The 14,223-nt window shown below is 49.3% G+C and overlaps 1 pseudogene; it reads left to right on the plus strand.

The window, feature by feature from the left end:
* Positions 1-867, plus strand: LOC109693108 (EKC/KEOPS complex subunit TPRKB pseudogene; annotated as a pseudogene).
* Positions 868-14,223: the final 13,356 nt, after the last annotated feature.

Here is a 14,223-nt window from a genome sequence, read left to right on the forward strand (position 1 = left end):
GCTCTGTTTCTGAGGGGGTGATTCAGGATGGACCAGGACCAGAGCTGGAATCCTGCTTGTCTATGCACAGTGCAGTTAACACATCAACTGGACCTCTTTCCTAAGTGCAGGGTGATCCTTCTATTATTTAAAGATGTAAAAAATGCAAGAGACAGGAGAAAAAAAGCTGGGAAGGCTCACTGGCACATCTCACCATGATTGTCGATACTTTTCCAGTACTTGTGGCCGCAGATTAAGCGGTTTACTTCCACAGGCTGGGAGGAGTAAAGATGAGGGCTGTGCCTCCTGAAATTATTTTCAGCCTTTCCCCAAGTAATGAGACTTAAGAGGCTTTGAAAAAATCTGGTATGTCAGCAAATGACACTTCAATTCCAACTGTTCACATTGAAGACAGAGACAAATCAAGAATGCCTAATAGCTCAAGTGTAAAGTCATCAAATTATTCTGAAAATAGTATCCAGAAGTCAAAAAGATACATACTCTGTCTTCACAAGAAGAGAGTGTGGGGCCGTTACTGGATGGTGGTGTTTGTAGAATATCACAAGACGTGTTTGGTCATTGGACTGAATTTTCTTTCCTGATTATAAAATTTATATATGTTCATTGTTTTAAAAGAAAAGGTAGAAAAAAGAGAGAAAGCTGGTTTTGATTTAGTGTTGAGGCTTTCTGGCTCTGAGCCTGTGGTGGCATGTTGTGACAGAAGTGCAAAACCACCTCCCTCCCGGCCAAGAAGTGAAAGGGGACTCAACTGTGCTCTCTGAGGTCACACTGCAATGACTGAAAGACCACTTATCAGGCCCCACCTCTTAAATGTGCCACCATGTCCCAACAGTGCCACAGGCTGGGGACCAAGCCTTAACCCTTGGGTCTCTGGGGGCACTTACCTAACCATCTCGTGGCCTCTGGCCACTCCACTCCGCAGCGCTGCTTGTCCCTGGCTGGGACAGGCAGGAGGAGAAGCAGTTCAACATGTTCAGGTGTGGCAGTTGGGGCCAGCCAGCAGCAGGTTGGCCAGCAGCAAACCTGCCCAGGACATTGCACGGCTCACCCGGGCTGTTCACCAAATGCAGCCGCTTCTTCCTGCTGGGGCTCAGGTTTTCCTCCCTCCCCGTGGACGCCAGCCGCGGGCTTCCCACGCGCTTAACACGTGAGGAGGCAGGCAGTGGGTACTTGGGATTCAGATTGGACTCAAGGCCCAGCTTTGTCACTGTCCAGCCGTGACTGTGTGAGTACTTAAGTGAGGCCCAGTCCCCAGTTGTCCCAGAGAGAAAGACAAGGCTGACCTGGCCACATAGACTTTTCAAACATTGATGGAGTGGATGGAGTGGATGGAGTAGACTCCCTGCCATGGACGTGGGTGTCCAGCCTCACCTGCCTGGCACCTAGCACCAGGCACCTAGCAATAGCACCTGGTACCTAGCACCAGTCACGGAGAGCAGCGTGGCCAGGAGACCTGGCTCTGTCCTGTGCTGTGTTCTTACTGCTCACCTGCCTCTCCAGCAGTTTTGTCACTAGAGCCACTTTCAGTGAGAGGCATGTGGCAGCTCTTTGGACGTAGCCTCCATGGCTCTGAGGGGTTGAGGTGTGTGTGTGTTCTGAATTAGTGATGCCACCCAGAACTCCTCTGGGTGTCACTGTGACCATCAGTGCCAGTCAGACACAAGGCAGCGGGTGGGCTTCTGACATTAGCACCTCCTGCTGGCTTCTTAAGCTCAATTCTACACCGACATTTGGACACCTCTCTGCCTCCTGACTTGTCAGCTGATCATGTGTAGCACAAGTCTCACACTTACTGGGCTCAGGAGTGCTGAACACTGTCAAAAGAAGCTTTTGCATCTGTGGGTTGATGTTAATACCCTGTTAGACATTAAAACTGAGGAATTTAAAAAATATTAATACATTTAAAAATTAGGTGTGGCTCAATTGATAGAGTACTTGCTTTGCAAGCTTGAAGCGAACTCGAAGCCCTGAGTGCTAAACTCTAGTCCCACCAAAAAATGTACAAACTTGGACCTGGGTGCCGGTGGCTCATGCCTGTAATCTTAGCTGCTTGGGAGGCTGACATTGGGGGGGATTGAGGCTCACAGTCAGCCCCGGGCAAATAGTTTGAGAGACCCCATTTCTAAAATAATCAGAGTAAAATGGACTGGAGGTGTGCGCAAGCAGTAGGGTGCCTGCTTTGCAAGAGCAAATTCAAAGCCGTGAGTTCAAACCTCAGTCCCACTAAAAATGGTTGCAGCTCAGTGGTAGAGAGCACACTTAGGATGTGTAAGATTCTAGGTTCCATTCCCTACCCCCCAAAAAAACCCTAAAATGAAACAAAGCTTTCATTTCATGCTAGCATAAATAATATTTTATGGAAATGTACTTCCCAAGTAAGAACTTTCTTTGGGCAGGGGGCTGGGGGTGGGGGCATTCCTTTACAATTTTGCAAATAAATGTTTGCCTTCAAACCCAGCTGGCTTCTCTCCTCTGCTGGCTTCTCTCCTCGGCTTCTGCAATCGGAGCAGTTTGGTTAAAGCATATTAAGAAAATCTGTCTCTCTGTACCTATGCATTTGGGAAAGAGGACACTATTTTAATGTCTTTCCGGGTAACTGGATGTTCCGTGATACTTTGCAAACCTCAGCGAGTGATGTTTCTTGTTTGTTTTGCAGAGCTGGGAATGGACCCAGGCCCTTGCTCATACTAGGAAAGTGCTTCACCACTGAGCTGCCCCAGTCCCTTACAAGTGACAGTTTTTAATTTTTTTTGAACTCAGGGTCTTACACTTGCTGTCACTTGAGCCAGGCCCCCAGCCCTCAAGTGACAGTGCAATGTGGAATCTGAAAACTACCTATGACCTTTGACATCACTCATCATAACATTCTCTGTTCCATCTGGAACTGTCATCTGCTCTCTACCCAGGCACGATTTGTAGCACCATACTTTGGTCATTTGGTTCCCTGAGTTATAAACTCTCCCAAATGCCGACGCGTTGCAATGATGTGAAATAAGAACCACAGTTGTTAATGCCGACACCAATCACGTCAGGGGTATCTTTGGGTGCTGGGAAGCTGCTGAGCTCTGGCTGCCAGATATTAATTGCCCCAAGAGCTCGTATCTTCCTCGTCGTCACCAAATGCCACTGATTGCTGTCCTTGAAGTTGCTCCATCCGTTTTCGAGGAAATGCCTGTCAGTGGCCTTCCAGCAAAAAACCGTGCCCCAGGAGAAGCACGACCACCCAGCTGTCCTTGACGGGGATGGGCCTCAGTGTGCAGGGAAATGCCCTCGGCCTGGGCGTCTGAGCGCGGGTGTGGGGAGACACAGATGGCGCTGAGTGTTTTCACCACTTGAGTCCCCAGGGCCGCTGGCCTCCCTGTCTCTCTCCTCATGCATGGTGGCCATGGTGGCGTGGCAGCAAGGAATGCAGTCACCACTGCATAGGCTGGGGCCTCTGCTAAGACGCCAGCTCTGTTGCTGCTTTTGCACCCGAATGACAAATGTCAACCCAGCGAATCAAGCATTAGGTAATGTCCTGGGTATATTCTAAAAGTCGATTTGACCTCACGACCCCCAGCCCCCTGAAAGGATCTCAGGACCCCCAGGGGTCCACAGGCCACGCTTTAAGAGAACACTGATTTGTCATTCTCCAAAGCAAGTTATAATTTTTTTGAGACAATATTGCCATGTAGTCCAGGCTGACCTCAGACTCATGACCCTCTGCCTTAGCCTCTCAAGTGCTGGGATTACAGGTGTGTACCACCACACCTGGCTTCAAAGCAAATTCAGGCTGTGGGGGTTCTATTTATCAGCAGGGGGTCCTAGATAGTATCAGTTATTTGCAATGGAGTAATTGCAAAAGTGCCAATAACACGAGGGGCTTCTTGTGAGTCTGAATATGGAGGGGGCTCCCTCTTTGCTGAAGGCAAAGCTAGGAATTAAGAACCCTCCTTTTTAAGCACGTGCACTGCTCTGGGTTTGAACTCCCTCTCCCCCAAAAAAGAAAAAAAAAAGCATCTTCCTTTTATTATCAGATATAAATCATACTCACCTCCCTGCCTCAACCCCTATTCTGAAAGAGGGGTGCCGAGTTTGTCTGTAGCAGGGAACATGGCAGATCCCCTGGCATCCAAGAGGAGCTCAGACCTACTGGGGGGTGCAGTGGATTTGGGGGCAGGGGCAGAGACAGGTGCCCACTTTCTGTGCCGGTGGTGTGGGTAGGATTCTGCCTCAGGCCCATAGGAGAGGGCAGACATGATGGTCTTGGTAGGAGAGAGAGACTAGAAGATTGGTTTTCGATTTCGTGTTAAGCATCAGGCATGTTTTTAGGTTTTCGGGTACAGATTTCGGTTGAAATCTCTGGGAGGCTGTCTCAACACTGCCTTAACTGGGTCAAGCCGGCCATCTCGTTTTTAAAGAATGAACATGCTTTGCCTGAGAACGGGGCTGATGGGAATCACGGACAACTTGTCTCTGTGCCAAAGTGTGGCTTTATACATGGCGTTTTCCTGACAAGTAAATTACTGGACTCCTTTGCCAAATCATCAGATAACTGTTAAGAACAAAGACGTCTCAGGCAAAGGGAGGTACAGCGTTATCCCGCTAGGAAAATAAATAGTAATCATGTTCGAAAAGAAAGTGCGTCTCCCGAATTTGACCAACTGAGAAAATCCCAGCCTCTATTCCCTGCCCACTTCGATCTGTCGGCTTCTAATGGAGCAAGCGCTTGTCCCTGCATAGGTATGGCAGTCAATGAAAATATTCTGACTTTGGTTGAGATAATCGCAGGCCTGGATCCATCCGTCACTGTGGACTCAGAAGGTGACCTCTCTGTGCTGAGTTAGGGACTCAAATACAATTGTTCCCATTTTATAATCACAGCCAGGAGTCACTGCTCATCTGAATGTGATTTTCCTGAAGCGCTAAGCCGGCCGGGCTGTTGCTAGAAATATCAGAACACGGCAAGATAGACAATGCTGCGGCCTGGATACTGAATTTGGGAGTGAAAACTGACACGCAGCCCCAAGATCCAATGAGATGAGCTTCCTGTGAGGTCACTGTGCCTGGGAAAGGTTAAACCAGATAAATTAGCCGATCACTGATTGGAGCCAGTTGCTGTGGCCACACCAGGACTGGGTCACCTTGACTCTGACCCTGGCCTCTCCAACACCCGGCCAGGGCCTCAGCTTCCTGTCTGTGTGAAGAAGAGTCCCCTTCCTCTGTTGGGGCTCGGAGATGCAGGAAACGTGTCTGGTGGGAGGAAAGAGTTTGTGCTTAGGGTCAGAGCCCACTCTGAATGTGCACTGCCTTTGTTCATTTGCTCATTCATTCAACACTTCCCTCTGTCACGCACGCCCCTTGTCTGCGGTCCTTGGTTATAGTGGCTTGGTCTGGCTTCTGCAGAGCCTGCCACTGCCCTTCCTCCAGAGCCTGCTGGTTCTGTGTGGACACCCCAGACTGACCCTTGGTCCCTCCCAGCCTCTGGGGTCTAAGCTGGCAGAATGAGGGCTTCTCCAGGCAGCAGGAGTTCCCTTGTCAGACAGTCCTAACCCTTTCTGAGTCCCAGCAACAACAAAAATCAAAGCAAAGGCCAAGGGCGCTCACAGCAAAGCCAAGGCACAGGAAAGGGACAAAGCACAAGGTGATCCAGTGTCCCTGTGGGCTGGAGGTGAGGGACACCGAGCTGTCACTTTGGGTTGCAGCGTGAAGTTATCCAGGTGGCCATGTCTGGGCTGCAAGTGGCAGTTCTTTGGGGCTCCCTCCCTTCCTTGCTTCTGTTTTCCATGCTAAGCAAGCACAGACAAAAATGAATGGTGATATTTTTCTAACAAGCTTTTTATTGTTTAGTTTTAGATTTCAGGAAAATTTGGTGGCCTTTTATTCTTATTTTTTGTGGTTTTCTTTTCAGTGTTGGGGATGGAACCCAGGGCCTTGCTCATACAAGACAAGGGCTGTGCTGCTGAGCTCTACTCCAGTCCAGAAAATATGCGACAGCCCATGTAATTTCCTCTTATTAACACTGGTTTTTGTTTTGGTGGTGGTGCTGGTGTTTGGTGGTGGTGCTCAGGGCCTCAAGCTTGCTAGGCAGGTGCTCTACCACTTCAGACACTCCTCCAGCCCTGTTTTGTGTTGGGTTTTTTCGAGATAGGGTATTGAGAACTGTTTCCTCAGGCTTCAAACCTCGATCCTCCTGATCTCTGCCTCTGAGTATCTAGGATTACAGGCGTGCCACCTGTGCCCGGCTCTCCTATTAACACTTTCCTTAGTGAGGCGGGCTGGGGTGTGGCTCAGTGGAGGTCACTTACCTAGCATTCGTGAGGTGCAGTACATTTGTTATCGTTCATGCCCCAATCTCGGCACATTCGTATCCACAGTTTATTCAGAATTTCTTGTTTTTTACCTAGTGTCCTATGTCCCTTTTCTATCCTAGGACACCACATGACACTTTAGTCATCACATCTCCTCAGGCTCCTCTCAGCTGTGACAGTTTCTCAGACTTCCTTTGCTTTTGACGACTTGATGGTTTTGAGGAATCCTGGCTGGGAGGAACTTTGTAGAACGTGCCCGTGTTGGAGTTTGGTATTTTTCTCCTGACCAGACTAGGATGAAGAGGCTTGGGAAGGATGACCACGGGGTAAAATGCCTTCTCGTCATACTGCATCCAGGACACACCCCATCAGCATGACCTGTCCCTGTTGGTGCTGGCGTTGGGTCACCTGGCTGAAGGAGTGTTTGTCAGGTTTATAAGAAGTGGTTTCAAACAAATGAGAAGAAGTCTGATCTCCTCTTGGCGGCCTCTCGTGAGTGACACAGTGACACAGAGGTTACCCGGATGGAGAACAAGCAGAATGAACTGAAAACAGAGCCAGAGAAATGGTGACTTCAGGAGAGCAGCTTGCTCCAGATGTGAGCCTGGCACCACTGCACCGCTGGTGCCTGAGGGAGCCTGGGGGGTTCTGGAAGGCCACAGCGGGGGAGTAAGGCTAGCCGCTCCCCTGGGGACAGCTAGTCCTGCAGGCAGGCGCTGCAGGACAAAGATGGTCTGAGCTCCATGCAGACCCCGAGTCTACATCCGGCCCTGACTGTGCCGCTCTCCTCGTGCCAATGGTCTCGGTGGCACCCCCACAGCCCAGTTTAAGCTCCATGGAGGGTACAGTCCACGCGAATCTCCTGGGTTAATATTTCCAAGTGATTGCTAGCAGAATTAAAGAAAGGTCAACCATTTAAGATTATTATATTCCCTAGGTGAGTGGCTATTCTTATATAGTGATAATGACCAAGAATTTGATTGTGAAAGAGTAACAAGTTGACTGAGTGTATGATTCTTCTGTTAATTGTTTTACCATGGCGTTGCTCAAGCGGTCCCCCTACCTCAGCCTCCTGAGTAGCTAGGTGGCACATGCCACCATGCCTGGCTGATAGACACACACACACAGATTTGGCTTTTGTTTTGTTTTGTTGAGACAGGGTCTCACTATGTAGCCCAGTTTAGTCTCAAACTCTCAATCCTTCTGTGTCTGCCACCTGAGTGCTGGGATTCCAGGCATTGGCCACCATGCCCAGCTCACTCCACAAGTTAATAATTCTAATCATGTGTGTGCATGAGAGAGGGATCTTTTAGTTACTCAGATCGTAAACTCCATACGAGCAAACTCTTGATAGGTTTGTTGAATGAATGAATAAATGAATAAATAAATAAGTGAATGAGTAAATGAAGTAAACACCTGGGCACCTTACCTGCTTACCAGGAGTATGTTGGAGGAATGGAGAGCTGTCTACTAGGCCTGGAGCAGAGTCCAGAACAAGGGGATGCCTACCAGCCAGGCCAGGTAGGAGGAGAGCAAACCCTGGACATCTGTGATGTGGTTTTCATGGGACAACTGGAATTGTGGGGGGAATCTGGAGGCAGATCTGGAGAGGCAGAAGGAGACTGGAACATGAGGCCTTGTCCACCAGGCCAAGGAGTGGAGCCTGAGGGAGGGGAGACTGAGGCAGGGGAGCCTGAGGCAGGGGAGACTGAGGAGGCCATAATCAAGTGAGGTGGGAGTAGGGAGGATTCTTGCATTGGTCCAGATGAGAGATGAGGGTGTGATGAAAAGTGAGGCTCAGGGTTGCCAAGAAGGGACTGGGGGTAGATGTGGAAGCAGAAGGGACAAACTCAGAGCTCCTGCTGGGAGGAGAGGATCCCATATGCCCGGCTTTCAGGGTGGACGGAGTCACTGGGATGGGGACCTTGGGCTGGCCTCCGTGCGTCTGGTCTTCTCAAGTGTGTGTGGAACACACTCACCTCTTTGTTAGTGGAGGGGATGTGCCCACAAATGACCTGGCTGACAAGTCAGAGTGGGTGCTGGATTGGGGAGTGAGTGAGTTTGAGGGGAAGAGCTGAACTGTGTTTGAAAGTGTAAGTGGCGTTCAGAGGGTCTGGGCTGGACATATGGATTTGGAGTCACAAGCACAGAGGAGTTTTGGGAGCCAAGAATGAAGGAGGCACCAAGGAGGAGGCCCTAGCCTGACTCGGGGCAGATGAGGCTATGCCACAGGAACCAGGGGCAGTGGGCAGGGAGATGGTGGGTCAGCCTCTTAGGGCAGCCACAGCAGAGCAAGCTGGGTGCCATTAAACTGAAAACTCAACCAAAATTTATGCTTACAGTTCTGGAGGTTAGAGGTGAAAATCAAGGTGCCATAGGTGCCGCCCTGTGAAGGCTCCAGGGGAAGAACTCTCTCTGTCTCTCTGTCTCTCTGTCTCTCTCCCACTCCTGGGGTCTTGCTATGTTGTCAGAATCAATCCATAATCCCTCACCCTCTTCAAGCACAGGCTTCCCCCATTGCTGTCCCTCCTAGTAGGGACTTCTGGAAGGCAGCCAGGGCCAATGGCAGCTGAGCTTGCTTCCTTGGGGTCTGGCCCTTCTTGGTGCCAATCTTCCCCCTGGGCCACTAGTGAGGCGCTCTGGGCGTCTGCACCAGGCCCGGGAAGTTTTCCTGTCAGGATACACACAGCATGGCTCAGCCATCCCAGCAGTCATGGTAGTCTCACACGTAGTAACCCTCAGCCCACAGCCAGCACCATTTGCCTCAACAATTCACTCATTCGTTAATTCACGCACTCATTTGTTCACTCATTCATTCATTCAGCAAACACTGAGCTCTCTGTGTGCAGGTACATTTGGGGAGGAGGACAGAGTAGCTGACAAGGAAAAGGGTTTCATCAGCCTGCTGCTCCAGGAAGGATGGGAGAGGTGTCCAGCTCTATGGAGGGGAGCGCAGACAGACCCGTGGTCTCTTCTCGGAACCAGCTGTTCCTCCTGGCTCCTTGCCCACAGTCTAGGCTCTCCCTGGGCTCTGCCTTCCTCGAGGCCCCATCTCCTGTCTTTTCCCTCTGATCACAGATTGCAGCAATCCTTATTCGCTTTTTCCCAAGGGCTGGCTCTCCAGGAACCCCTCTTCTGTCCCTAGCAAACCTATTGATTTTGTTTTTTGAGATGAGGTCTCACTATTATCACCCCAGCTGGCCTTGAACAACTCCTGAGGAGCTGTAGCTGAAGGTGCCCACTGCACCTGGCTCTACGCTATTGACTCTTTTGCTCATCAGCCAGTTGTCCCTTGGTATCCACAGGGGACTGTTTCCAGGACCTTGACGGGTCCCCAAGTCGGAGGATGCTCAGGTCCCTTGTATAGAATGGTGTTATAAAAAGGTTATGAGAAAACTAGACCCTTCTGTTATAGAAACGTATTTTGGGGTGTGGCACAGTTTGCTAACATTTAACAACCTTACGACTGGGAGTTACACGAGTCAGCCACTTGAGGCTACTGCAGCCAGTGTTTCTGGGAAAAAAAACTAAGCTTCTTATTTTAACATATTTATAATGTGTCTTACATATTTATAATAAATATGTAAGACTCACTGATGTTTGAATGGTTTTGTTTTCAAGCTCAAATCTTACTGATTTCCTTGCAAATTTGAAATTTTGATTTTTTTTTTTTTGCTCTGATTATTTTGGAGATGGGGTCTCTCAAACTATTTGCCCAGGGCTAGCCTTGAACCACAGTCCTCCCAATCTCAGCCTCCCAAGTAGCTAGGATTATAGGCATGAGCCACTGGTGCCTGGCTTTTTTTTTGGTATTGAGGCTTCAACTCAGGGTCTTCACCTCGAGCCACTCCACCAGCTCTATTTTTGTGTTGGGTATTTTCAAGATAGTCTCTCAGACTATCTGCCTGGGCTGGCTTTGAACTGTGATCCTCCTGCTCTCTGCCTCCTGAGTAGCTAGGATTACAGGCGTGAGTCACCAGCACCCAGCTGGTACCGGCTTTGACAGTCCTCAGAAAAATTGAGGACATGGAGTTGAGCTCACAGCCTACACTGTCCCAATTTGAGGTGTCATCTGCTCATAGCTGCTCAACCCCCAGTCTCTGTTCTGATAGGAACCTGCTACAGTGAGTGCGTCAGGAGTGTCACCCTGGAGCGCTTTGTGAGCCTGAGTGAATGAAAATTTCTGTTCCTGTCAGGCTGCACTTTTGATGGCGATCCTGCTGTACCTGAATATTCATTTTCTCAGTCAAGATGTTTCCTGCTTGGTTTTGAAATCAGCTGTTTGCTCTACTTGAGAGAGAGAGAGAGAGAGAGGAAGTTGTACTGGAAGATAAAAAGCAGAGTTCAAATTGGCTATGACCCCTTGATAAAGTAATTTTTTTTGACGGCACTGGGGTTTGAACTCAGGGCCTCACACTACTAGGCAGGCACTCCACCACTTGAATCACTCTTATCAGCTCTGTTTTGTGTTGGGTATTTTCAAGATGGGGTCTCACAAACTATTTGCCTGGGCTGGCTTCAATCTGTGATCTTAATGATCTCTGGCTCCTGATTAGCCAGGATTACAGGTGTGAGCCACTGGCATCCAGCTTGACAAAGTAATTTTAAGGTTAAGAGTTGGGCTTCCATCACGATATGTGTGTAAATGTATGGATTTATGCACACAGATCTAAGACATATGCAGATGTATGTAGATGGGGTTTAAAATTGCAAATTTAATTCCCTTGCCATTACACTGAGCTCCCCAGAGCAGGGCTTGTTTGTGTTGCTCACAGGTGCACCCCAAAGACCTGGAATCGCCCACATCAAGTGACGCTCACTAAACAACTGAAGAATGAATGAATGAATATGTAAGTGTGTAAAGTAGGAGGCCGGTTTGCCTTCCACTCAACGCTATGTCACCAGTGCTCTGACAGCTCCACCCTGGTCCCTTGCGAGTTGTCCTGTAGTGCTCTGCAATGGAGTCTACTCAATTTGCCCAATCAAAGATGCACATTTCAGGGGTTCCCGCTCCCCAATATGATAGGCAACAGTGTGCTGTGCTCTACCTTTGTGTAACTCTGCAGAAACTTATTTATTTATTTAGGCAGTACTGTGGTTTGAACTCATGGTGTCACACTTGCCAGGCAGGTGCTCTACCACTTGAGCCATGCCACCAGCCCTTCTGAGCAGGAGCTCCTGTGTAATAAATTATAACAGGTGGGTGTGTCTGTCCACTTTTGGATGTACCGTGTTAATAATGACTGACACAGGAAAGGTTTTGGCAGGTCCCTCCGAGAGCAGAGGGCCAGGATCTGAATCCCTGGTGCATGTCAAGTTTTGTTTTTATTTTGCTGTGCTGGATTGGAACTCAGGGCCTCAAGTGCACTAGGCCAGCGCCTACCATTGTGCCACATTCAGCCCTAAACTCTGGGTTTCAGTGGCTCTGTCCTTATCACTTCTATGAGGCCTGTCAGGCAAAATGAGCAGGGAATGCCAGGCAGTTTCGGTGCTATCTGCTCCCAAGTCCGCCCAGTGCCTGTGTTTGTGTGGCCTGTGAGTGAAGACTCCGTATGTATGTGTACACATGTATTTTTGGTGGTATATATTTTGGGGCTTGAACTCAGATCCTCAAGCTTGCTCAGAAGGCACTATACCACTTGAGCCATGCTCCCAGCCCAAGGTGCTGTTCACACTTTCATTATATGAAGCCACACTTTTGTCTTCCTAGGTAAAATTTTCCTGGCACACAGCCATGCTCATTTGGTCCATGACAGCTCTTGGGCTACCACGGTAAAGTTGAGTCAGTGTGGCAGGCTGGCCTCTTATCCTCCTTGTCCCCGACCACTGTCTCCTCCCAGGCCTAGTGACAGCCTCATGATATGCTTTCGTGGCCCGAGCTCCAACTCCAGAAGACCCGGGCAAGCTTACTCCCCCAAACACCCTCACCTTTCAGTTCTCTTCCCACCCCTAGTCATCCTCTCCTTCCCCCCAAATACTGCTCTCAAATTAGGTGAGAAGCGAATAGCAAAGCCTTTCACTTTGCAGGCAGGCGATACATACATCGCAAATGAATGGGGAAAGAAATTCAGACTAAAGTGTGAGCATCTAACAGGCTTGGCCCTTGTGTTCCTGCCCACATAAAAGGCATTTTTCTTCTTTGTGGTTGGTGGTGGCAGTGCTGAGGATCAAAGAGGTACTTTTCAAGGGGCTCACTCATCTGGTATAATAGCTAGGGAAAGTCAAATTTGAAGAGGGAGTAATCTAGAGGGTTTTCCCCAATTCTTCCCCCAAACTTGGCACCAAGTTATTCATTCATCGCTCATCTACAGAATATCTCAGGGCCCACAATGCATATGCATTTGAACTTGCCTGCTGTGCAAAATAAAATCCAGAGGGGTTGTTAATAAATGAGAACGCAGCTTCCCATCTCACAGCTTGCTGCTGTGTTGAAAGCGTTTGAGGATAAAGACTGCTGGCCCGGCTTGGGCAAGTCACTCAGACACCACTCACACTAGGTGTGGCAGAGTGAGCAGCGCCGTGTTCTAAAATCCCAGGCCTGTTTTGTTTGGTCTTCTTTCCCGTTCTCAGCATCTCCTGTGGAAATCACAGGTTCCTCTCCTGCCAGATCACTAAATTACCAACGTGATTAAATAACCCGGTTCTGAGGCTAAGAGGAGACTTGCAGTGCTGCCGTGCAGTAGGAGCGTGGAAAGTGTAACCTGGGGGAAATAAAGTATTTTCTCCATCCCTGAGTCAAACATTCCCCTCCCCCTGGACACACTTCTGCCGCCTCCGAAATTGCTTGGGAAGTTGAAAGTGAGCACAAACTGCTCTCAACCTCACTCTTTCCTCCCCCAAGGTCCTGCTCCTCCCTAAAGACCTAAAACCATGTACAGACACCTTTTTTTGCTCGCTTGCTTGTTTTGAGGTATGGTCCTGCCACATAGTCCAGGTCATCTTGTGATCATTTTGCCTTAGCCTTTGGAGTTGGGGATTCCAGGCGTGGGCACCACTGGCTCATCATGGTGTATTTGAGACAAGCACGGTATTTTTCTGTTGTTCGATGGGGTTCATCGTACACACACCAGTCATCTGACCACTCTCCTCCCTCGTCTTTAAAGCTGTTGGTTGGGGTGGCCTATGCCGAAGGCGTTAGGAAATTTAGTGACATCGGAGCCTGTAGAAGTTCCTTGTGCTTTCAACACTGCCATGCTGGGCTTCCTATCCTAACAGAGTTGCCTTCTCTGGGCCTGACACAGAGAAACAGCATTTCTGTGTGTGCAGACACCCCGCACCCTGGGCCATCCTTTTGTATTGCCCAGTGACCCTGTTTTGGGGGGCTATGGCAAGAAGGTGGGTGACTGAGGCTGACTGAGGCCATGTGGTGCGGGGCCCAGCACAGGGCAGGGACAGTTCAGGACAGCTCATAGAATGGTTGCTGCCATCTTCCATTAAGGGAAGGGAACCAGCCTGTTTGGAAGCCACGGTTCAAAAGCAAACCAAGTGTTTTTCTTGAACAGGAGCAGCTGCTTACAACCTGATTTTTGTAATCATTCTCCACGTGTCAAATGCAATGACTGGTGAGGGACCCTGTGCGTTGCACACTAAGTCAGCCACTGAGCTGGGGGGGGACAGGTTGAAGTTCAGATTTCTGCATCTCATTAAGTTTTCTCATTTTATTAAAAACTGACACTTTCCAACCTCCAGGGTCATATTTATGTGAGTTGCTCTGAACGACACTGTGGAGCATGGTTTCAGTGGCTACCAGGACAGTGTGTTGACTATGCCAGTCCCCCAGAGCCAGGCCGGCCAGCGGGGAAGGTTTGGGGGCCTCAGATCATTGTCCTTTCTTCCTCTCACCCTGAAGAAAATACAAGATAATCCTCAGCCACCGAGTAAGATTTCATTTGTCATCAAGTGAGACAAAGGCATTATAATCGAAGTGATAGTG

The sequence above is a fragment of the Castor canadensis genome, chromosome 8, assembly GCF_047511655.1.
Source record: "Castor canadensis chromosome 8, mCasCan1.hap1v2, whole genome shotgun sequence".
Classification (NCBI taxonomy): Eukaryota; Metazoa; Chordata; class Mammalia; order Rodentia; family Castoridae; genus Castor; species Castor canadensis.